We start from the raw sequence: 17,137 nt of genomic DNA, 5'->3' as shown, positions 1-17,137 counted from the left end.
TGCTTCCAGCCATCCATTGCACTAATGGATTGGTCATCAGCTGGCTGTCTATGTCCCGCATCAATATAGACCAAAGTACAGAGGGTTAGGCTATGCTATTGTGCACCTACCTGATGCATCAGAAGGTGCGAGGCCCTTGCTAAATTCTGTGCACAGACTTTGAGATCTATACTTTAGACTGTATCTAAACCTGCTCCAACATGGACTGACATTCTGGCCTACTTTCAGCCGATGCGACTTGTCTGTCGCTGAACAGTCGCTTTTTATGTATTCAGCACCTATGTATAATGTTGTAAAAATGCTCTAGAAGCTAAAGTCGCAGAAATGTCACACATATTTGGCCTGCAACTTTCTGTGCGACAAATTCAGACAGGAAAAATCAGTATAAATCCTTAGAAAATTATCCCCCAGTGTCTCCATCTGCTGGCGGTATTGAATAAGCATTGCTGCACTGATGGGGTATGCATTAGACGAAAAAAAAGAAGAAAAAGAAGAATAATACGCCCAGAAAAGAGGCGAAAAGGAGAAAAACGTAAAAAAACGTGAAAAAAAAGTAAGAGGAAGAGAAGGGAAAAAAAGGTGGAAATGGGTTTAAAAGTGATTTCGGCGGAGAAATATATATATATATATATATATATATATATATATATATATACGCGCACACACACACATATATATAAACGTATTCTCCGTTGAGATATTGCAGCCGCTGCTGTGTCCAGGCCCAGGAGCCTTAGCACTGTGCTGTGATGTCACTCAATACCACTGACATCACTAGGTGTAAACAACATCTCTCCTTTGCTGTGTATGTGACTATGGAGCTGTTTGGTGATGTCGTCTATTATGGCCTTCATAGAAGCAACAGGAGATTGTTGCATCCATCTAGAACCCTCAGAACTACAGTGCTATGATGTCACTTGTAAACAACAACAACCCAGCTTTGTTGTGTATGTAACCATAGGGATTTGTGATGTCACCTAGAACATTCACAGCAGCGACAGCTTTATGAGGAGCATCAGCACTGCTCTGCCTGAGCAGAACCATCACCGCCATAGGTTGTCAAATAACCCGGATTTAACCCACACAGGTAAGTCCCAATGGGGTGCAGGCATGTCCTCTATGCTTACAGCTTCCCGTGGGTGTTGGTTTGATACCGTTTGGGGACAGCCAAGGAGGCATCTGCAGGCAACAAAGGTAGGTGTGTGCTTGTGTGTGTGTTTCCTATGCAGATCCTAAGCCCAGTGTCACATGCAAGTAGGAGGAGTAAGAAGGGTTCCTGGCAAATCCGGGTTATGGATTGCATTTAAAAAGGCCCCGTGGGGAGTGCAATGGGCCCCTGTCTTGCTGCTTAGCAATAATGGTATGGGTTTAGGTTCTGCTGTGTGTACTGGTGGTTGACTGCCCCCCAGCCCAGAGTGTGCATGGAAAATTGTCTGGCAGCCTCCCTGACAGCAAGCAGTGATAGTGCCCATGAAGGGGACCTTTGTTGGGCCCGCCCCTTTCACGGTTATCGCTTCTCGGCCTTTTGGCTAAGATCAAGTGTAGTATCTGTTCTTATCAGTTTAATATCTGATACGTCCCCTATCTGGGGACCATATATTAAATGGATTTTTGAGAACGGGGGCCGATTTCGAAGCTTGCTTCCGTCGCCCTATGCATTGACCCGATATGGCAGTATCTTCGGGTACAGTGCACCACCCCCTTACAGGGTTAAAAAGAAAGATTCCTACTTTCATTGCTACCTGCTTGCTGGCTAGCCAGCTAGCCAGCCCTGTGGGCCTTGCTGCTGCTGCAGCCAAAAAACAAAAGGTGGTGCTGCTGCTGCTTCTGCTGCTTCTGCTTCTGCTTGTGTCTGGCCCCTGTTGGAGCGTCCAGGCACAGGACTTCTGCTGCTGCTGACTAAATGGCCTCCTTAATTGGATCATTTGAGTAGCCAGCACACCTGTGCAGGTAGGGCATGACATGATAGGCAGCTGCCTTGATAGCGGGTGGGTGCTGAATGTTCCTAATTGACAAAATAAGATTAATGCTTATGAAGAAATATAAAATCTCATCCCTTCCCCAATATCGCGCCACACCCCTACCCCTTAATTCCCTGGTTGAACGTGATGGACATATGTCTTTTTTCGACCGTACTAACTATGTAACTATGTAACATAACATGGGGGGGGGGGGTCTCCTGGCTGTTCACACAGGTGTGTCATTGCTGTACATTGACCATGCATTGCTTCTGTGGTATTGCAAAGGCAAAGACAAATGCTTCCAGCCATCCATTGCACTAATGGATTGGTCATCAGCTGGCTGTCTATGTCCCGCATCAATATAGACCAAAGTACAGAGGGTTAGGCTATGCTATTGTGCACCTACCTGATGCATCAGAAGGTGCGAGGCCCTTGCTAAATTCTGTGCACAGACTTTGAGATCTATACTTTAGACTGTATCTAAACCTGCTCCAACATGGACTGACATTCTGGCCTACTTTCAGCCGATGCGACTTGTCTGTCGCTGAACAGTCGCTTTTTATGTATTCAGCACCTATGTATAATGTTGTAAAAATGCTCTAGAAGCTAAAGTCGCAGAAATGTCACACATATTTGGCCTGCAACTTTCTGTGCGACAAATTCAGACAGGAAAAATCAGTATAAATCCTTAGAAAATTATCCCCCAGTGTCTCCATCTGCTGGCGGTATTGAATAAGCATTGCTGCACTGATGGGGTATGCATTAGACGAAAAAAAAGAAGAAAAAGAAGAATAATACGCCCAGAAAAGAGGCGAAAAGGAGAAAAACGTAAAAAAACGTGAAAAAAAAGTAAGAGGAAGAGAAGGGAAAAAAAGGTGGAAATGGGTTTAAAAGTGATTTCGGCGGAGAATATATATATATATATATATATATATATATATATATATATATTACGCGCACACACACACATATATATAAACGTATTCTCCGTTGAGATATTGCAGCCGCTGCTGTGTCCAGGCCCAGGAGCCTTAGCACTGTGCTGTGATGTCACTCAATACCACTGACATCACTAGGTGTAAACAACATCTCTCCTTTGCTGTGTATGTGACTATGGAGCTGTTTGGTGATGTCGTCTATTATGGCCTTCATAGAAGCAACAGGAGATTGTTGCATCCATCTAGAACCCTCAGAACTACAGTGCTATGATGTCACTCACTTCCACAGGCCTTGCAGAGTGTAAACAACAACAACCCAGCTTTGTTGTGTATGTAACCATAGGGATTTGTGATGTCACCTAGAACCTTCACAGCAGCGACAGCTTTATGAGGAGCATCAGCACTGCTCTGCCTGAGCAGAACCATCACCGCCATAGGTTGTCAAATAACCCGGATTTAACCCACACAGGTAAGTCCAATGGGGTGCAGGCATGTCCTCTATGCTTACAGCTTCCCGTGGGTGTTGGTTTGATACCGTTTGGGGACAGCCAAGGAGGCATCTGCAGGCAACAAAGGTAGGTGTGTGCTTGTGTGTGTGTTTCCTATGCAGATCCTAAGCCCAGTGTCACATGCAAGTAGGAGGAGTAAGAAGGGTTCCTGGCAAATCCGGGTTATGGATTGCATTTAAAAAGGCCCGTGGGAGTGCAATGGGCCCCTGTCTTGCTGCTTAGCAATAATGGTATGGGTTTAGGTTCTGCTGTGTGTACTGGTGGTTGACTGCCCCCCAGCCCAGAGTGTGCATGGAAAATTGTCTGGCAGCCTCCCTGACAGCAAGCAGTGATAGTGCCCATGAAGGGGACCTTGTTGGGCCCGCCCCTTTCACGGTTATCGCTTCTCGGCCTTTTGGCTAAGATCAAGTGTAGTATCTGTTCTTATCAGTTTAATATCTGATACGTCCCCTATCTGGGGACCATATATTAAATGGATTTTTGAGAACGGGGGCCGATTTCGAAGCTTGCTTCCGTCGCCCTATGCATTGACCCGATATGGCAGTATCTTCGGGTACAGTGCACCACCCCCTTACAGGGTTAAAAAGAAAGATTCCTACTTTCATTGCTACCTGCTTGCTGGCTAGCCAGCTAGCCAGCCCTGTGGGCCTTGCTGCTGCTGCAGCCAAAAAACAAAAGGTGGTGCTGCTGCTGCTTCTGCTGCTTCTGCTTCTGCTTGTGTCTGGCCCCTGTTGGAGCGTCCAGGCACAGGACTTCTGCTGCTGCTGACTAAATGGCCTCCTTAATTGGATCATTTGAGTAGCCAGCACACCTGTGCAGGTAGGGCATGACATGATAGGCAGCTGCCTTGATAGCGGGTGGGTGCTGAATGTTCCTAATTGACAAAATAAGATTAATGCTTATGAAGAAATATAAAATCTCATCCCTTCCCCAATATCGCGCCACACCCCTACCCCTTAATTCCCTGGTTGAACGTGATGGACATATGTCTTTTTTCGACCGTACTAACTATGTAACTATGTAACATAACATGGGGGGGGGGGGTCTCCTGGCTGTTCACACAGGTGTGTCATTGCTGTACATTGACCATGCATTGCTTCTGTGGTATTGCAAAGGCAAAGACAAATGCTTCCAGCCATCCATTGCACTAATGGATTGGTCATCAGCTGGCTGTCTATGTCCCGCATCAATATAGACCAAAGTACAGAGGGTTAGGCTATGCTATTGTGCACCTACCTGATGCATCAGAAGGTGCGAGGCCCTTGCTAAATTCTGTGCACAGACTTTGAGATCTATACTTTAGACTGTATCTAAACCTGCTCCAACATGGACTGACATTCATGGCCTACTTTCAGCCGATGCGACTTGTCTGTCGCTGAACAGTCGCTTTTTATGTATTCAGCACCTATGTATAATGTTGTAAAAATGCTCTAGAAGCTAAAGTCGCAGAAATGTCACACATATTTGGCCTGCAACTTTCTGTGCGACAAATTCAGACAGGAAAAATCAGTATAAATCCTTAGAAAATTATCCCCAGTGTCTCCATCTGCTGGCGGTATTGAATAAGCATTGCTGCACTGATGGGGTATGCATTAGACGAAAAAAAAGAAGAAAAAGAAGAATAATACGCCCAGAAAGAGGCGAAAAGGAGAAAAACGTAAAAAAACGTGAAAAAAAAGTAAGAGGAAGAGAAGGGAAAAAAAGGTGGAAATGGGTTTAAAAGTGATTTCGGCGGAGAAATATATATATATATATATATATATATATTATATATATATATACGCGCACACACACACATATATATAAACGTATTCTCCGTTGAGATATTGCAGCCGCTGCTGTGTCCAGGCCCAGGAGCCTTAGCACTGTGCTGTGATGTCACTCAATACCACTGACATCACTAGGTGTAAACAACATCTCTCCTTTGCTGTGTATGTGACTATGGAGCTGTTTGGTGATGTCGTCTATTATGGCCTTCATAGAAGCAACAGGAGATTGTTGCATCCATCTAGAACCCTCAGAACTACAGTGCTATGATGGTCACTCACTTCCACAGGCCTTGCAGAGTGTAAACAACAACAACCAGCTTTGTTGTGTATGTAACCATAGGGATTTGTGATGTCACCTAGAACCTTCACAGCAGCGACAGCTTTATGAGGAGCATCAGCACTGCTCTGCCTGAGCAGAACCATCACCGCCATAGGTTGTCAAATAACCCGGATTTAACCCACACAGGTAAGTCCAATGGGGTGCAGGCATGTCCTCTATGCTTACAGCTTCCCGTGGGTGTTGGTTTGATACCGTTTGGGGACAGCCAAGGAGGCATCTGCAGGCAACAAAGGTAGGTGTGTGCTTGTGTGTGTGTTTCCTATGCAGATCCTAAGCCCAGTGTCACATGCAAGTAGGAAGGAGTAAGAAGGGTTCCTGGCAAATCCGGGTTATGGATTGCATTTAAAAAGGCCCCGTGGGAGTGCAATGGGCCCCTGTCTTGCTGCTTAGCAATAATGGTATGGGTTTAGGTTCTGCTGTGTGTACTGGTGGTTGACTGCCCCCCAGCCCAGAGTGTGCATGGAAAATTGTCTGGCAGCCTCCCTGACAGCAAGCAGTGATAGTGCCCATGAAGGGGACCTTGTTGGGCCCGCCCCTTTCACGGTTATCGCTTCTCGGCCTTTTGGCTAAGATCAAGTGTAGTATCTGTTCTTATCAGTTTAATATCTGATACGTCCCCTATCTGGGGGACCATATATTAAATGGATTTTGAGAACGGGGGGCCGATTTCGAAGCTTGCTTCCGTCGCCCTATGCATTGACCCGATATGGCAGTATCTTCGGGTACAGTGCACCACCCCCTTACAGGGTTAAAAAGAAAGATTCCTACTTTCATTGCTACCTGCTTGCTGGCTAGCCAGCTAGCCAGCCCTGTGGGCCTTGCTGCTGCTGCAGCCAAAAAACAAAAGGTGGTGCTGCTGCTGCTTCTGCTGCTTCTGCTTCTGCTTGTGTCTGGCCCCTGTTGGAGCGTCCAGGCACAGGACTTCTGCTGCTGCTGACTAAATGGCCTCCTTAATTGGATCATTTGAGTAGCCAGCACACCTGTGCAGGTAGGGCATGACATGATAGGCAGCTGCCTTGATAGCGGGTGGGTGCTGAATGTTCCTAATTGACAAAATAAGATTAATGCTTATGAAGAAATATAAAATCTCATCCCTTCCCCAATATCGCGCCACACCCCTACCCCTTAATTCCCTGGTTGAACGTGATGGACATATGTCTTTTTTCGACCGTACTAACTATGTAACTATGTAACATAACATGGGGGGGGGGGTCTCCTGGCTGTTCACACAGGTGTGTCATTGCTGTACATTGACCATGCATTGCTTCTGTGGGTATTGCAAAGGCAAAGACAAATGCTTCCAGCCATCCATTGCACTAATGGATTGGTCATCAGCTGGCTGTCTATGTCCCGCATCAATATAGACCAAAGTACAGAGGGTTAGGCTATGCTATTGTGCACCCTACCTGATGCATCAGAAGGTGCGAGGCCCTTGCTAAATTCTGTGCACAGAACTTTGAGATCTATACTTTAGACTGTATCTAAAACCTGCTCCAACATGGACTGACATTCTGGCCTACTTTCAGCCGATGCGACTTGTCTGTCGCTGAACAGTCGCTTTTTATGTATTCAGCACCTATGTATAATGTTGTAAAAATGCTCTAGAAGCTAAAGTCGCAGAAATGTCACACATATTTGGCCTGCAACTTTCTGTGCGACAAATTCAGACAGGAAAAATCAGTATAAATCCTTAGAAAATTATCCCCCAGTGTCTCCATCTGCTGGCGGTATTGAATAAGCATTGCTGCACTGATGGGGTATGCATTAGACGAAAAAAAAGAAGAAAAAGAAGAATAATACGCCAGAAAAGAGGCGAAAAGGAGAAAAACGTAAAAAAAACGTGAAAAAAAAGTAAGAGGAAGAGAAGGGAAAAAAAGGTGGAAATGGGTTTAAAAGTGATTTCGGCGGAGAAATATATATATATATATATATATATATATATATATATATATATACGCGCACACACACACATATATATAAACGTATTCTCCGTTGAGATATTGCAGCCGCTGCTGTGTCCAGGCCCAGGAGCCTTAGCACTGTGCTGTGATGTCACTCAATACCACTGACATCACTAGGTGTAAACAACATCTCTCCTTTGCTGTGTATGTGACTATGGAGCTGTTTGGTGATGTCGTCTATTATGGCCTTCATAGAAGCAACAGGAGATTGTTGCATCCATCTAGAACCCTCAGAACTACAGTGCTATGAGTGTCACCTCACTTCCACAGGCCTTGCAGAGTGTAAACAACAACAACCCAGCTTTGTTGTGTATGTAACCATAGGGGATTTGTGATGTCACCTAGGAACCTTCACAGCAGCGACAGCTTTATGAGGAGCATCAGCACTGCTCTGCCTGAGCAGAACCATCACCGCCATAGGTTGTCAAATAACCCGGATTTAACCCACACAGGTAAGTCCAATGGGGTGCAGGCATGTCCTCTATGCTTACAGCTTCCGTGGGTGTTGGTTTGATACCGTTTGGGGACAGCCAAGGAGGCATCTGCAGGCAACAAAGGTAGGTGTGTGCTTGTGTGTGTGTTTCCTATGCAGATCCTAAGCCAGTGTCACATGCAAGTAGGAGGAGTAAGAAGGGTTCCTGGCAAATCCGGGTTATGGATTGCATTTAAAAAGGCCCCGTGGGAGTGCAATGGGCCCCTGTCTTGCTGCTTAGCAATAATGGTATGGGTTTAGGTTCTGCTGTGTGTACTGGTGGTTGACTGCCCCCCAGCCCAGAGTGTGCATGGAAAATTGTCTGGGCAGCCTCCCTGACAGCAAGCAGTGATAGTGCCCATGAAGGGGACCTTGTTGGGCCCGCCCCTTTCACGGTTATCGCTTCTCGGCCTTTTGGCTAAGATCAAGTGTAGTATCTGTTCTTATCAGTTTAATATCTGATACGTCCCCTATCTGGGGACCATATATTAAATGGATTTTTGAGAACGGGGGCCGATTTCGAAGCTTGCTTCCGTCGCCCTATGCATTGACCCGATATGGCAGTATCTTCGGGTACAGTGCACCACCCCCTTACAGGGGTTAAAAAGAAAGATTCCTACTTTCATTGCTACCTGCTTGCTGGCTAGCCAGCTAGCCAGCCCTGTGGGCCTTGCTGCTGCTGCAGCCAAAAAAACAAAAGGTGGTGCTGCTGCTGCTTCTGCTGCTTCTGCTTCTGCTTGTGTCTGGCCCCTGTTGGAGCGTCCAGGCACAGGACTTCTGCTGCTGCTGACTAAATGGCCTCCTTATTGGATCATTTGAGTAGCCAGCACACCCTGTGCAGGTAGGGCATGACATGATAGGCAGCTGCCTTGATAGCGGGTGGGTGCTGAATGTTCCTAATTGACAAAATAAGATTAATGCTTATGAAGAAATATAAAATCTCATCCCTTCCCCAATATCGCGCCACAACCCCTACCCCTTAATTCCCTGGTTTGAACGTGATGGACATATGTTCTTTTTTCGACCGTACTAACTATGTAACTATGTAACATAACATGGGGGGGGGGGTCTCCTGGCTGTTCACACAGGTGTGTCATTGCTGTACATTGACCATGCATTGCTTCTGTGGTATTGCAAAGGCAAAGACAAATGCTTCCAGCCATCCATTGCACTAATGGATTGGTCATCAGCTGGCTGTCTATGTCCCGCATCAATATAGACCAAAGTACAGAGGGTTAGGCTATGCTATTGTGCACCTACCTGATGCATCAGAAGGTGCGAGGCCCTTGCTAAATTCTGTGCACAGACTTTGAGATCTATACTTTAGACTGTATCTAAACCTGCTCCAACATGGACTGACATTCTGGCCTACTTTCAGCCGATGCGACTTGTCTGTCGCTGAACAGTCGCTTTTTATGTATTCAGCACCTTTGTATAATGTTGTAAAAATGCTCTAGAAGCTAAAGTCGCAGAAATGTCACACATATTTGGCCTGCAACTTTCTGTGCGACAAATTCAGACAGGAAAAATCAGTATAAATCCTTAGAAAATTATCCCCAGTGTCTCCATCTGCTGGCGGTATTGAATAAGCATTGCTGCACTGATGGGGTATGCATTAGACGAAAAAAAAAGAAGAAAAAGAAGAATAATACGCCCAGAAAAAGAGGCGAAAAGGAGAAAAACGTAAAAAAAACGTGAAAAAAAAGTAAGAGGAAGAGAAGGGAAAAAAAGGTGGAAATGGGTTTAAAAGTGATTTCGGCGGAGAAATATATATATATATATATATATATATATATATATATATATACGCGCACACACACACATATATATAAACGTATTCTCCGTTGAGATATTGCAGCCGCTGCTGTGTCCAGGCCCAGGAGCCTTAGCACTGTGCTGTGATGTCACTCAATACCACTGACATCACTAGGTGTAAACAACATCTCTCCTTTGCTGTGTATGTGACTATGAGCCTGTTTGGTGATGTCGTCTATTATGGCCTTCATAGAAGCAACAGGAGATTGTTGCATCCATCTAGAACCCTCAGAACTACAGTGCTATGATGTCACTCACTTCCACAGGCCTTGCAGAGTGTAAACAACAACAACCCAGCTTTGTTGTGTATGTAACCATAGGGATTTGTGATGTCACCTAGAACCTTCACAGCAGCGACAGCTTTATAGAGGAGCATCAGCACTGCTCTGCCTGAGCAGAACCATCACCGCCATAGGTTGTCAAATAACCCGGATTTAACCCACACAGGTAAGTCCAATGGGGTGCAGGCATGTCCTCTATGCTTTACAGCTTCCCGTGGGTGTTGGTTTGATACCGTTTGGGGGACAGCCAAGGAGGCATCTGCAGGCAACAAAGGTAGGTGTGTGCTTGGTGTGTGTGTTTCCTATGCAGATCCTAAGCCCAGTGTCACATGCAAGTAGGAGGAGTAAGAAGGGTTCCTGGCAAATCCGGTTATGGATTGCATTTAAAAAGGCCCCGTGGGAGTGCAATGGGCCCCTGTCTTGCTGCTTAGCAATAATGGTATGGGTTTAGGTTCTGCTGTGTGTACTGGTGGTTGACTGCCCCCCAGCCCAGAGTGTGCATGGAAAATTGTCTGGCAGCCTCCCTGACAGCAAGCAGTGATAGTGCCCATGAAGGGGACCTTGTTGGGCCCGCCCCTTTCACGGTTATCGCTTCTCGGCCTTTTGGCTAAGATCAAGTGTAGTATCTGTTCTTATCAGTTTAATATCTGATACGTCCCCTATCTGGGGACCATATATTAAATGGATTTTTGAGAACGGGGGCCGATTTCGAAGCTTGCTTCGTCGCCCTATGCATTGACCCGATATGGCAGTAATCTTCGGGTACAGTGTCACCACCCCCTTACAGGGTTAAAAAGAAAGATTCCTACTTTCATTGCTACCTGCTTGCTGGCTAGCCAGCTAGCCAGCCCTGTGGGCCTTGCTGCTGCTGCAGCCCAAAAAACAAAAAGGTGGTGCTGCTGCTGCTTCTGCTGCTTCTGCTTCTGCTTGTGTCTGGCCCCTGTTGGAGCGTCCAGGCACAGGACTTCTGCTGCTGCTGACTAAATGGCCTCCTTAATTGGATCATTTGAGTAGCCAGCACACCTGTGCAGGTAGGGCATGACATGATAGGCAGCTGCCTTGATAGCGGGTGGGTGCTGAATGTTCCTAATTGACAAAATAAGATTAATGCTTATGAAGAAATATAAAATCTCATCCCTTCCCCAATATCGCGCCACACCCCTACCCCTTAATTCCCTGGTTGGAACGTGATGGACATATGTCTTTTTTCGACCGTACTAACTATGTAAACTATGTAACATAACATGGGGGGGGGGGGGTCTCCTGGCTGTTCACACAGGTGTGTCATTGCTGTACATTGACCATGCATTGCTTCTGTGGTATTGCAAAGGCAAAGGACAAATGCTTCCAGCCATCCATTGCACTAATGGATTGGTCATCAGCTGGCTGTCTATGTCCCGCATCAATATAGACCAAAGTACAGAGGGTTAGGCTATGCTATTGTGCACCTACCTGATGCATCAGAAGGTGCGAGGCCCTTGCTAAATTCTGTGCACAGACTTTGAGATCTATACTTTAGACTGTATCTAAACCTGCTCCAACATGGACTGACATTCTGGCCTACTTTCAGCCGATGCGACTTGTCTGTCGCTGAACAGTCGCTTTTTATGTATTCAGCACCTATGTATAATGTTGTAAAAATGCTCTAGAAGCTAAAGTCGCAGAAATGTCACACATATTTGGCCTGCAACTTTCTGTGCGACAAATTCAGACAGGAAAAATCAGTATAAATCCTTAGAAAATTATCCCCCAGTGTCTCCATCTGCTGGCGGTATTGAATAAGCATTGCTGCACTGATGGGGTATGCATTAGACGAAAAAAAAGAAGAAAAAGAAGAATAAATACGCCCAGAAAAGAGGCGAAAAGGAGAAAAACGTAAAAAAACGTGAAAAAAAAGTAAGAGGAAGAGAAGGGAAAAAAAGGTGGAATGGGTTTAAAAGTGATTTCGGCGGAGAAATATATATATACTATATATATATATTATATATATATATATATATATACGCGCACACACACACATATATATAAACGTATTCTCCGTTGAGATATTGCAGCCGCTGCTGTGTCCAGGCCCAGGAGCCTTAGCACTGTGCTGTGATGTCACTCAATACCACTGACATCACTAGGTGTAAACAACATCTCTCCTTTGCTGTGTATGTGACTATGGAGCTGTTTGGTGATGTCGTCTATTATGGCCTTCATAGAAGCAACAGGAGATTGTTGCATCCATCTAGAACCCTCAGAACTACAGTGCTATGATGTCACTCACTTCCACAGGCCTTGCAGAGTGTAAACAACAACAACCCAGCTTTGTTGTGTATGTAACCATAGGGATTTGTGATGTCCACCTAGAACCTTCACAGCAGCGACAGCTTTATGAGGAGCATCAGCACTGCTCTGCCTGAGCAGAACCATCACCGCCATAGGTTGTCAAATAACCCGGATTTAACCCACACAGGTAAGTCCAATGGGGTGCAGGCATGTCCTCTATGCTTACAGCTTCCGTGGGTGTTGGTTTGATACCGTTTGGGGACAGCCAAGGAGGCATCTGCAGGCAACAAAGGTAGGTGTGTGCTTGTGTGTGTGTTTCCTATGCAGATCCCTAAGCCCAGTGTCACATGCAAGTAGGAGGAGTAAGAAGGGTTCCTGGCAAATCCGGGTTATGGATTGCATTTAAAAAGGCCCCGTGGGAGTGCAATGGGCCCCTGTCTTGCTGCTTAGCAATAATGGTATGGGTTTAGGTTCTGCTGTGTGTACTGGTGGTTGACTGCCCCCCAGCCCAGAGTGTGCATGGAAAATTGTCTGGCAGCCTCCCTGACAGCAAGCAGTGAATAGTGCCCATGAAGGGGACCTTGTTGGGCCCGCCCCTTTCACGGTTATCGCTTCTCGGCCTTTTGGCTAAGATCAAGTGTAGTATCTGTTCTTATCAGTTTAATATCTGATACGTCCCCTATCTGGGGGACCATATATTAAATGGATTTTTGAGAACGGGGGCCGATTTCGAAGCTTGCTTCCGTCGCCCTATGCATTGACCCGATATGGCAGTATCTTCGGGTACAGTGCACCACCCCCTTACAGGGTTAAAAAGAAAGATTCCTACTTTCATTGCTACCTGCTTGCTGGCTAGCCAGCTAGCCAGCCCTGTGGGCCTTGCTGCTGCTGCAGCCAAAAAACAAAAGGTGGTGCTGCTGCTGCTTCTGCTGCTTCTGCTTCTGCTTGTGTCTGGCCCCTGTTGGAGCGTCCAGGCACAGGACTTCTGCTGCTGCTGACTAAATGGCCTCCTTAATTGGATCATTTGAGTAGCCAGCACACCTGTGCAGGTAGGGCATGACATGATAGGCAGCTGCCTTGATAGCGGGTGGGTGCTGAATGTTCCTAATTGACAAAATAAGATTAATGCTTATGAAGAAATATAAAAATCTCATCCCTTCCCCAATATCGCGCCACACCCCTACCCCTTAATTCCCTGGTTGAACGTGATGGACATATGTCTTTTTTCGACCGTACTATGTAACTATGTAACATAACATGGGGGGGGGGGGGTCTCCTGGCTGTTCACACAGGTGTGTCATTGCTGTACATTGACCATGCATTGCTTCTGTGGTATTGCAAAGGCAAAGACAAATGCTTCCAGCCATCCATTGCACTAATGGATTGGTCATCAGCTGGCTGTCTATGTCCCGCATCAATATAGACCAAAGTACAGAGGGTTAGGCTATGCTATTGTGCACCTACCTGATGCATCAGAAGGTGCGAGGCCCTTGCTAAATTCTGTGCACAGACTTTGAGATCTATACTTTAGACTGTATCTAAACCTGCTCCAACATGGACTGACATTCTGGCCTACTTTCAGCCGATGCGACTTGTCTGTCGCTGAACAGTCGCTTTTTATGTATTCAGCACCTATGTATAATGTTGTAAAAATGCTCTAGAAGCTAAAGTCGCAGAAATGTCACACATATTTGGCCTGCAACTTTCTGTGCGACAAATTCAGACAGGAAAAATCAGTATAAATCCTTAGAAAATTATCCCCCAGTGTCTCCATCTGCTGGCGGTATTGAATAAGCATTGCTGCACTGATGGGGTATGCATTAGACGAAAAAAAAGAAGAAAAAGAAGAATAATACGCCCAGAAAAGAGGCGAAAAGGAGAAAAACGTAAAAAAACGTGAAAAAAAAGTAAGAGGAAGAGAAGGGAAAAAAAGGTGGAAATGGGTTTAAAAGTGATTTCGGCGGAGAAATATATATATATATATATATATATATATATATATATATATATATACGCACACACACACATAGATATAAACGTATTCTCCGTTGAGATATTGCAGCCGCTGCTGTGTCCAGGCCCAGGAGCCTTAGCACTGTGCTGTGATGTCACTCAATACCACTGACATCACTAGGTGTAAACAACATCTCTTCCTTTGCTGTGTATGTGACTATGGAGCTGTTTGGTGATGTCGTCTATTACGGGCCTTCATAGAAGCAACAGGAGATTGTTGCATCCATCTTGAACCCTCAGAAGCTACAGTGCTATGATGTCACTCACTTCCACAGGCTTGCAGAGTGTAAAACAACAACAACCCAGCTTTGTTGTGTATGTAACCCAAAGGGATTTGTGATGTCACCTAGAACCTTCACAGCAGCGACAGCTTTATGAGGAGCATCAGCACTGCTCTGCCTGAGCAGAACCATCACCGCCATAGGTTGTCAAATAACCCGGATTTAACCCACACAGGTAAGGTCCAATGGGGTGCAGGCATGTCCTCTATGCTTACAGCTTCCCGTGGGTGTTGGTTTGATACCGTTTGGGGACAGCCAAGGAGGCATCTGCAGGCAACAAAGGTAGGTGTGTGCTTGTGAGTGTGTTTCCTATGCAGATCCCTAAGCCCAGTGTCACATGCAAGTAGGAGGAGTAAGAAGGGTTTCCTGGCAAATTCCGGGTTATGGATTGCATTTAAAAAGGCCCCGTGGGAGTGCAATGGGCCCCTGTCTTGCTGCTTAGCAATAATGGTATGGGTTTAGGTTCTGCTGTGTGTACTGGTGGTTGACTGCCCCCCAGCCCAGAGTGGTGCATGGAAAATTGTCTGGCAGCCTCCCTGACAGCAAGCAGTGATAGTGCCCATGAAGGGGACCTTGTTGGGCCCGCCCCTTTCACACGGTTATCGCTTCTCGACCTTTTTGCTTAAGATCAAGTGTAGTATCTGTTCTTATCAGTTTAATATCTGATACGTCCCCTATCTGGGGACCATATATTAAATGGATTTTTGAGAACGGGGGGCCGATTTCGAAGCTTGCTTCCGTCGCCCTATGCATTGACCCGATATGGCAGTATCTTCGGGTACAGTGCACCACCCCCCTTACAGGGTTAAAAAGAAAGATTCCTACTTTCATTGCTACCTGCTTGCTGGCTAGCCAGCTAGCCAGCCCTGTGGGCCTTGCTGCTGCTGCAGCCAAAAAACAAAAGGTGGTGCTGCTGCTGCTTCTTCTGCTGCTTCTGCTTCTGCTTGTGTCTGGCCCCTGTTGGAGCGTCCAGGCACAGGACTTCTGCTGCTGCTGACTAAATGGCCTCCTTAATTGGATCATTTGAGTAGCCAGCACACCTGTGCAGGTAGGGCATGACATGATAGGCAGCTGCCTTGATAGCGGGTGGGTGCTGAATGTTCCTAATTGACAAAATAAGATTAATGCTTATGAAGAAATATAAAATCTCATCCCTTCCCCAATATCGCGCCACACCCCTACCCCTTAATTCCCTGGTTGAACGTGATGGACATATGTCTTTTTTCGACCGTACTAACTATGTAACTATGTAACATAACATGGGGGGGGGGTCTCCTGGCTGTTCACACAGGTGTGTCATTGCTGTACATTGACCATGCATTGCTTCTGTGGTATTGCAAAGGCAAAGACAAATGCTTCCAGCCATCCATTGCACTAATGGATTGGTCATCAGCTGGCTGTCTATGTCCCGCATCAATATAGACCAAAGTACAGAGGGTTAGGCTATGCTATTGTGCACCTACCTGATGCATCAGAAGGTGCGAGGCCCTTGCTAAATTCTGTGCACAGACTTTGAGATCTATGCTTTAGACTGTATCTAAACCTGCTCCAACATGGACTGACATTCTGCCTACTTTCAGCCGATGCGACTTGTCTGTCGCTGAACAGTCGCTTTTTATGTATTCAGCACCTATGTATAATGTTGTAAATATGCTCTAGAAGCTAAAGTCGCAGAAATGTCACACATATTTGGCCTGCAACTTTCTGTGCGACAAATTCAGACAGGAAAAATCAGTATAAATCCTTAGAAAATTATCCCCCAGTGTCTCCATCTGCTGGCGGTATTGATAAGGCATTGCTGCACTGATGGGGTATGCATTAGACGAAAAAAAAGAAGAAAAAGAAGAATAATACGCCCAGAAAAGAGGCGAAAAGGAGAAAAACGTAAAAAAACGTGAAAAAAAAGTAAGAGGAAGAGAAGGGAAAAAAGGTGGAAATGGGTTTAAAAGTGATTTCGGCGGAGAAATATATATATATATATATATATATATATATATATATATATATTATGCGCACACACACACATAGATATAAACGTATTCTCCGTTGAGATATTGCAGCCGCTGCTGTGTCCAGGCCCAGGAGCTTAGCACTGTGCTGTGATGTCACTCAATACCACTGACATCACTAGGTGTAAACAACATCTCTCCTTTGCTGTGTATGTGACTATGGAAGCTGTTTGGTGATGTCGTCTATTACGGCCTTCATAGAAGCAACAGGAGATTGTTGCATCCATCTTGAACCCTCAGACTACAGTGCTATGATGTCACTCACTTCCACAGCCTTGCAGAGTGTAAACAACAACAACCCAGCTTTGTTGTGTATGTAACCAAAGGGATTTGTGATGTCACCTAGAAACCTTCACAGCAGCGACAGCTTTATGAGGAGCATCAGCACTGCTCTGCCTGAGCAGAACCATCACCGCCATAGGTTGTCAAATAACCCGGATTTAACCCACACAGGTAAGTCCAATGGGGTGCAGGCATGTCCTCTATGCTTACAGCTTCCCGTGGGTGTTGGTTTGAT

At 45.8% G+C, this 17,137-nt stretch overlaps 7 non-coding genes across 7 annotated transcripts; all 7 read left to right on the top strand.

Moving 5' to 3' along the window:
- The first annotated feature begins 1,509 nt into the window (after positions 1-1,509).
- On the top strand, positions 1,510-1,700 carry LOC130320598 (U2 spliceosomal RNA). Its single transcript, XR_008866471.1, has one exon. It is a non-coding gene; the product is annotated as a U2 spliceosomal RNA (small nuclear RNA).
- Positions 1,701-3,786: 2,086 nt separating this feature from the next.
- On the top strand, positions 3,787-3,977 carry LOC130320597 (U2 spliceosomal RNA). The gene has a single exon (XR_008866470.1). It is a non-coding gene; the product is annotated as a U2 spliceosomal RNA (small nuclear RNA).
- Positions 3,978-6,063: 2,086 nt separating this feature from the next.
- On the top strand, positions 6,064-6,255 carry LOC130320607 (U2 spliceosomal RNA). Its single transcript, XR_008866479.1, has one exon. It is a non-coding gene; the product is annotated as a U2 spliceosomal RNA (small nuclear RNA).
- A 2,093-nt stretch (positions 6,256-8,348) lies between these two features.
- On the top strand, positions 8,349-8,539 carry LOC130320618 (U2 spliceosomal RNA). The gene has a single exon (XR_008866489.1). It is a non-coding gene; the product is annotated as a U2 spliceosomal RNA (small nuclear RNA).
- A 2,094-nt stretch (positions 8,540-10,633) lies between these two features.
- Positions 10,634-10,824, top strand: LOC130320610 (U2 spliceosomal RNA). Its single transcript, XR_008866482.1, has one exon. It is a non-coding gene; the product is annotated as a U2 spliceosomal RNA (small nuclear RNA).
- A 2,100-nt stretch (positions 10,825-12,924) lies between these two features.
- LOC130320606 (U2 spliceosomal RNA) lies at positions 12,925-13,116 on the top strand. Its single transcript, XR_008866478.1, has one exon. It is a non-coding gene; the product is annotated as a U2 spliceosomal RNA (small nuclear RNA).
- Positions 13,117-15,212: 2,096 nt separating this feature from the next.
- Positions 15,213-15,405, top strand: LOC130320612 (U2 spliceosomal RNA). Its single transcript, XR_008866484.1, has one exon. It is a non-coding gene; the product is annotated as a U2 spliceosomal RNA (small nuclear RNA).
- The last annotated feature ends 1,732 nt before the right edge of the window (positions 15,406-17,137 follow it).

The sequence above is a fragment of the Hyla sarda genome, unplaced genomic scaffold, assembly GCF_029499605.1.
Source record: "Hyla sarda isolate aHylSar1 unplaced genomic scaffold, aHylSar1.hap1 scaffold_2204, whole genome shotgun sequence".
NCBI classification, from domain to species: Eukaryota; Metazoa; Chordata; class Amphibia; order Anura; family Hylidae; genus Hyla; species Hyla sarda.
This window is presented reverse-complemented; position numbering and strand designations above follow the sequence as displayed.